Source organism: Vespa crabro, chromosome 13 (genome assembly GCF_910589235.1).
Source record: "Vespa crabro chromosome 13, iyVesCrab1.2, whole genome shotgun sequence".
In the NCBI taxonomy this organism is placed as follows: Eukaryota; Metazoa; Arthropoda; class Insecta; order Hymenoptera; family Vespidae; genus Vespa; species Vespa crabro.
The window spans coordinates 5,593,297-5,600,796 of record NC_060967.1 but is presented as its reverse complement, the minus strand read 5'-3'; the positions used below and the strand labels follow the sequence as shown (position 1 = coordinate 5,600,796).

At 36.7% G+C, this 7,500-nt stretch overlaps 1 non-coding gene across 1 annotated transcript in view; it reads left to right on the top strand.

Moving 5' to 3' along the window:
* Positions 1-7,322: 7,322 nt before the first annotated feature.
* LOC124428921 overlaps positions 7,323-7,500 on the top strand; it is a 1,919-nt gene continuing 1,741 nt past the window's right edge. Inside the window, exon 1 of the ribosomal RNA XR_006943343.1 lies at positions 7,323-7,500. This exon is cut by the window's right edge and continues 1,741 nt beyond it. This is a non-coding gene — a ribosomal RNA (small subunit ribosomal RNA).

Here is a 7,500-nt window from a genome sequence, read left to right as displayed (position 1 = left end):
TTGGTCTTTTCGTGCAAGCCGACCGGGGTGCTCCCCTATATATACCGATTATGCGGCCGAGTGGTCGGCGATGCTGGACGAAATACACGGCGTCTTATGGGAACAATCTTTCGATTGAATCGCCCAAATGGTATTCGTCGTGAAACACTATCAAACGACCTCTTATACTATACCGATTGACATTTCTCCCATTTCTATCACTCTGTGGATAAATTTCTTTTATTTTTTTTTATATGTAATTTTGAATTGGAAACTTATGTGAATGGGAGTTTAATTCGCGCAATAGGAGACTTAGTTGATACAGGCAATACGGTGTATCACTCTCCCCCCAGGTCTCCTTCACATTAAAAGAGACTGTGTTTTCAAATTCTGAACGAAACGTGCGTTTCGTTTCCATCGTCCTCTTTTTCTAATAGTATATGTTGGACGAATCGTGCATTTTGGTCGGATCATGCTTTTCAGACCATCCGTGGATTTTGGTCTTTTCGTGCAAGCCGACCGGGGTGCTCCCCTATATATACCGATTATGCGGCCGAGTGGTCGGCGATGCTGGACGAAATACACGGCGTCTTATGGGAACAATCTTTCGATTGAATCGCCCAAATGGTATTCGTCGTGAAACACTATCAAACGACCTCTTATACTATACCGATTGTCATTTCTCCCATTTCTATCACTCTGTGGATAAATTTCTTTTATTTTTTTTTATATGTAATTTTGAATTGGAAACTTATGTGAATGGGAGTTTAATTCGCGCAATAGGAGACTTGGTTGATACAGGCAATACGGTGTATCACTCTCCCCCCAGGTCTCCTTCACATTAAAAGAGACTGTGTTTTCAAATTCTGAACGAAACGTGCGTTTCGTTTCCATCGTCCTCTTTTTCTAATAGTATATGTTGGACGAATCGTGCATTTTGGTCGGATCAAGCTTTTCAGACCATCCGTGGATTTTGGTCTTTTCGTGCAAGCCGACCGGGGTGCTCCCCTATATATACCGATTATGCGGCCGAGTGGTCGGCGACGCTGGACGAAATACACGGCGTCTTATGGGAACAATCTTCCGATTGAATCGCCCAAACGGTATCCGTCGAGAAACATTATCAATCGTCCTTCTATACCATTCTAGACGTTCATTTACCCTTTTTATATAATCCGTGAATATATTTGGTACAAAAATGTCGTTTTCTACCAAGAATTGTTAATTACAATTGTTTTTGGAAATTAATGAATTTTCAACAATAAGCGCGTATTGTATCGACGAAGGAACGTTAAATAAAGCGTATCCATTGATTTGTTTCGAAATATTTACAAAACTCCACTTTTTATCAATTTGTTAATTAAGGCGTTCAACGAGAACTTTGTTATACATCACAATATCGTTCTTTAATTTGTTATTAACGATCGGAAGAGCAAAAATATCGTTTTCGTCAACGAATTGTTAATAACAATTGGTTTTGCAAATTAATAAATTTTTAACAATAAACGCGTATTGTATCGACGTAGAAACGTTAAATAAAGCGTATCCATTGATTTGTTTCGAAAAATTTAGAAAACTACACTTTTTATCCATTTGTTAATTAAGGCGTTCAACGAGAACTTTGTTATACATCACTATATCGTTTTTTTATTTGACATTATCGATCGGAAGAACGAAAATATCGTTTTTGTCGATTATTTGTTAATAACAATTTTTATTGCAAATTAATAAATTTTTAACAATAAAAGCGTGTCGTATCGACGAAGGAACGTTAAATAAAGCGTATTCATCGATTTTTTTTGAAAAATTCACAAAACTCCACTTTTTATCCATTTGTTAATTAAGGCGTTCAACGAGAACTTTGTTATACATCACTATATCGTTTTTTTATTTGACATTATCCATCGGAAGAATGAAAATATCGTTTTTGTCGATTATTTGTTAATAACAATTTTTATTGCAAATTAATAAATTTTTAACAATAAATGCGTGTCGTATCGACGAAGGAACGTTAAATAAAGCGTATTCATCGATTTTTTTTGAAATATTTACAAAACTCCACTTTTTATCCATTTGTTAATTAAGGCGTAAAATGGGAACTTTGTTATACATCACTATATCGTTTTTTTATTTGACATTATCGATCGGAACAATGAAAATATCGTTTTTGTCGATTATTTGTTAATAACAATTGTTATTGCAAATTAATAAATTTTTAACAATAAAAGCGTATTGTATCGACGAAGGAACGTTAAATAAAGCGTATCCATCGATTTGTTTTGAAAAATCTATAAAACTCTACTTTTTATCCATTTGTTAATTAAGGCGTTCAACGAGAACTTTGTTATACATCACTATATCGTTTTTTTATTTGACATTATCGATCGGAACAATGAAAATATCGTTTTTGTCGATTATTTGTTAATAACAATTGTTATTGCAAATTAATAAATTTTTAACAATAAAAGCGTGTTGTATCGACGAAGGAACGTTAAATAAAGCGTATCCAACGATTTGTTTTGAAAAATCTATAAAACTCTACTTTTTATCCATTTGTTAATTAAGGCGTAAAATGGGAACTTTGTTATACATCACTATATCGTTTTTTTATTTGACATTGTCGATCGGAAGAATGAAAATATCGTTTTTGTCGATTATTTGTTAATAACAATTGTTATTGCAAATTAATAAATTTTTAACAATAAAAGCATGTTGTATCGACGAAGGAACGTTAAATAAAGCGTATCCATCGATTTGTTTTGAAAAATCTATAAAACTACACTTTTTATCCATTTGTTAATTAAGGATGTTAAAAATGACAATGTTATAACATAGGATTACTTAATTAGATACGTATTAATTATTTGGTTTATTAAAAAAATCGATTTCAAAAACAAATGTTTTTTTGCCAATAATATATTTTTAATTTGCAATATTATTTATAATTTTTATTTTTTTTTATGTTACTTTTGTTAATAATAATGTGTTTAAACGTGAGGAAACGTTTAGTAATGTATAGGAGCTCAATAAACAAAGTTTTTAAAAATTGGTCTTTTCGTTTGGCACTTTATTCCCATAAGACTCCATGTATTTCACCGTGTGTCGCCGACCACTCGGCCGCATAATCGGTATATATAAGGGAACGTATGTTTCGGCTTGCACGAAAAGACCAAAATTGGCGAATCGTTCGAAATGCTCGATTCGACCAAAATGCACGATTCGCCCAAAGTGCATGATTATTTCGAAACGCATGATTCGCCCAAAATGCACGTTTCGACCAAAATGTACGATTCGACCAAAACGCACGATTCGTACATAATGTACGATTCGAGACTAAGTTTCGAAAATGTTATACGAATGAACGAACGATTGATTCTCCTGTCGTTAAGAGTACATTTCTTTTTCTAAGTACTAAGAGAATTATTCGTAAGTATTATAACGAATATGAAACTTATACGAATGGGTCACTTAGAAAAAATTACGAAATGTCTTCTTATTGTAAACCTATACGAATGGGAGAAATAGTCGAAAGTCTCACCGAGCTGGGGCGGTGAAACTTTTTCCAATGCCAAAGTTTATTGGAAACTTATACGATTAACACGACGCTCTACTTAGTCTATGTTTTTTGGCGGGAATCGATTGGTCGATTCGTTCGGCACTATATTCCCATAAGACTCCATGTATTTCACCGCGTGTCGCCGACCACTCGGCCGCATAATCGGTATATATAAGGGAGCATATAGGTCGGCTTGCACGATTCGCCCAAAATGCACGTTTCGACCAAAAAGCACGATTCGTACAAAATGTACGATTCGAGACTAAGTTTCGAAAATGTTATACGAATGAACGAACGAGATTGATTCTTCTTTCGTTAAGAGTACATTTCTTTTTCTAAGTACTAAGAGAATTATTCGTAAGTATTATAACGAATATGAAACTTATACGAATGGGTCACTTAGAAAAAAATTACGAAATGTCTTCTTATTGTAAACCTATACGAATGGGAGAAATAGTCGAAAGTCTCACCGAGCTGTGGCGGTGAAACTTTTTCCAATGTCAAAGTTTATTGGAAACTTATACGATTAACACGACGCTCTACTTAGTCTATGTTTTTTGACGGGAATCGATTGGTCGATTCGTTCGGCACTATATTCCCATAAGACTCCATGTATTTCACCGCGTGTCGCCGACCACTCGGCCGCATAATCGGTATATATAAGGGAGCATATAGGTCGGCTTGCACGATTCGCCCAAAATGCACGTTTCGACCAAAAAGCACGATTCGTACAAAATGTACGATTCGAGACTAAGTTTCGAAAATGTTATACGAATGAACGAACGAGATTGATTCTCCTGTCGTTAAGAGTACATTTCTTTTTCCAAGTACTAAGAGAATTATTCGTAAGTATTATAACGAATATGAAACTTATACGAATGGGTCACTTAGAAAAAATTACGAAATGTCTTCTTATTGTAAACCTATACGAATGGGAGAAATAGTCGAAAGTCTCACCGAGCTGGGGCGGTGAAACTTTTTCCAATGCCAAAGTTTATTGGAAACTTATACGATTAACACGACGCTCTACTTAGTCTATGTTTTTTGGCGGGAATCGATTGGTCGATTCGTTCGGCACTATATTCCCATAAGACTCCATGTATTTCACCGCGTGTCGCCGACCACTCGGCCGCATAATCGGTATATATAAGGGAGCATATAGGTCGGCTTGCACGATTCGCCCAAAATGCACGTTTCGACCAAAAAGCACGATTCGTACAAAATGTACGATTCGAGACTAAGTTTCGAAAATGTTATACGAATGAACGAACGAGATTGATTCTTCTTTCGTTAAGAGTACATTTCTTTTTCTAAGTACTAAGAGAATTATTCGTAAGTATTATAACGAATATGAAACTTATACGAATGGGTCACTTAGAAAAAAATTACGAAATGTCTTCTTATTGTAAACCTATACGAATGGGAGAAATAGTCGAAAGTCTCACCGAGCTGGGGCGGTGAAACTTTTTCCAATGCCAAAGTTTATTGGAAACTTATACGATTAACACGACGCTCTACTTAGTCTATGTTTTTTGGCGGGAATCGATTGGTCGATTCGTTCGGCACTATATTCCCATAAGACTCCATGTATTTCACCGCGTGTCGCCGACCACTCGGCCGCATAATCGGTATATATAAGGGAGCATATAGGTCGGCTTGCACGATTCGCCCAAAATGCACGTTTCGACCAAAAAGCACGATTCGTACAAAATGTACGATTCGAGACTAAGTTTCGAAAATGTTATACGAATGAACGAACGAGATTGATTCTTCTTTCGTTAAGAGTACATTTCTTTTTCTAAGTACTAAGAGAATTATTCGTAAGTATTATAACGAATATGAAACTTATACGAATGGGTCACTTAGAAAAAAATTACGAAATGTCTTCTTATTGTAAACCTATACGAATGGGAGAAATAGTCGAAAGTCTCACCGAGCTGTGGCGGTGAAACTTTTTCCAATGTCAAAGTTTATTGGAAACTTATACGATTAACACGACGCTCTACTTAGTCTATGTTTTTTGACGGGAATCGATTGGTCGATTCGTTCGGCACTATATTCCCATAAGACTCCATGTATTTCACCGCGTGTCGCCGACCACTCGGCCGCATAATCGGTATATATAAGGGAGCATATAGGTCGGCTTGCACGATTCGCCCAAAATGCACGTTTCGACCAAAAAGCACGATTCGTACAAAATGTACGATTCGAGACTAAGTTTCGAAAATGTTATACGAATGAACGAACGAGATTGATTCTTCTTTCGTTAAGAGTACATTTCTTTTTCTAAGTACTAAGAGAATTATTCGTAAGTATTATAACGAATATGAAACTTATACGAATGGGTCACTTAGAAAAAAATTACGAAATGTCTTCTTATTGTAAACCTATACGAATGGGAGAAATAGTCGAAAGTCTCACCGCGCTGTGGCGGTGAAACTTTTTCCAATGTCAAAGTTTATTGGAAACTTATACGATTAACACGACGCTCTACTTAGTCTATGTTTTTTGACGGGAATCGATTGGTCGATTCGTTCGGCACTATATTCCCATAAGACTCCATGTATTTCACCGCGTGTCGCCGACCACTCGGCCGCATAATCGGTATATATAAGGGAGCATATAGGTCGGCTTGCACGATTCGCCCAAAATGCACGTTTCGACCAAAAAGCACGATTCGTACAAAATGTACGATTCGAGACTAAGTTTCGAAAATGTTATACGAATGAACGAACGAGATTGATTCTTCTTTCGTTAAGAGTACATTTCTTTTTCTAAGTACTAAGAGAATTATTCGTAAGTATTATAACGAATATGAAACTTATACGAATGGGTCACTTAGAAAAAAATTATGAAATGTCTTCTTATTGTAAACCTATACGAATGGGTAGAATTAGTCTAACTGTAGCGGTGAATCGTACAAGAGACTAAGTTCTGTCTTTTTTTTTTTTTGCAATAATTTATTTACCGTCGCCGTTCACTCGGCAGAACTGAACTGGTATACTTTTTTTTTAATTTATAATTGGAAACTAATACGTTTGATGCTCCAGAGACTAAGTTTTTTGGCGGGAACCGGTTGGACTTTTTATCGACCAGCCCGTTCCCATAAGACTCCATGTATTTCACCGTGTGTCGCCGACCACTCGGCCGCATAATCGGTATCTTTAAGAGTATGCACGTTTCGGCTTGCTCGAAACGTGCTTTGAAAAAGAATATATTACACATCCACACAGCATTACCACGGGTCGGTGTCTCAGACCGAATGGCCCTTATGTGGTACGCGCTTCGGCGTTGGTTAGTTCGTTGGTTTGTCTGTCATAAAAGAAGTGTGCAGAAAATCACGGCTACTTACTGAGCATCAACTCTCCAAAATCCGAGCGACAAAAATAATATTTTTGTATAATTTTAGCGGAGACGAGAGAAAATCTTTCTGTAGTCTCTGCGCTGAAAAGAGCCATCAGATCCGAACTCCGCATACCGAATCGTTTGAACCGCTGAAGGCAAACTTTTCGGGGGTGTATAAACTCACTTTACGCAGTTTACGCCACAATTGTCCGTCTTCAGCATAAAATCCCGACGTTCCAATAATAATTCAGTCAAACGTCCGGGATGAGAATTGAGGCCATATAATATATATATAATAAAAAGGAGCCCAATCTCTATTAATACATGTAAAACATGTAAAAGCGATAGTATCGTCGTCCGGCATACGTGTCGGCGACAAAATGTGAAAGAGAGAGTCGGCGAAAGTCGTCTACTCTTCTTTCAAAAGGAGAGCTTCTTGAGCTCCCTGGTTGATCCTGCCAGTAGTCATATGCTTGTCTCAAAGATTAAGCCATGCATGTCTCAGTGCATGCCGAGCTAAGGTGAAACCGCGAATGGCTCATTAAATCAGTTATGGTTTCTTAGATCGTACCCACATTTACTTGGATAACTGTGGTAATTCTAGAGCTAATACATGCAAA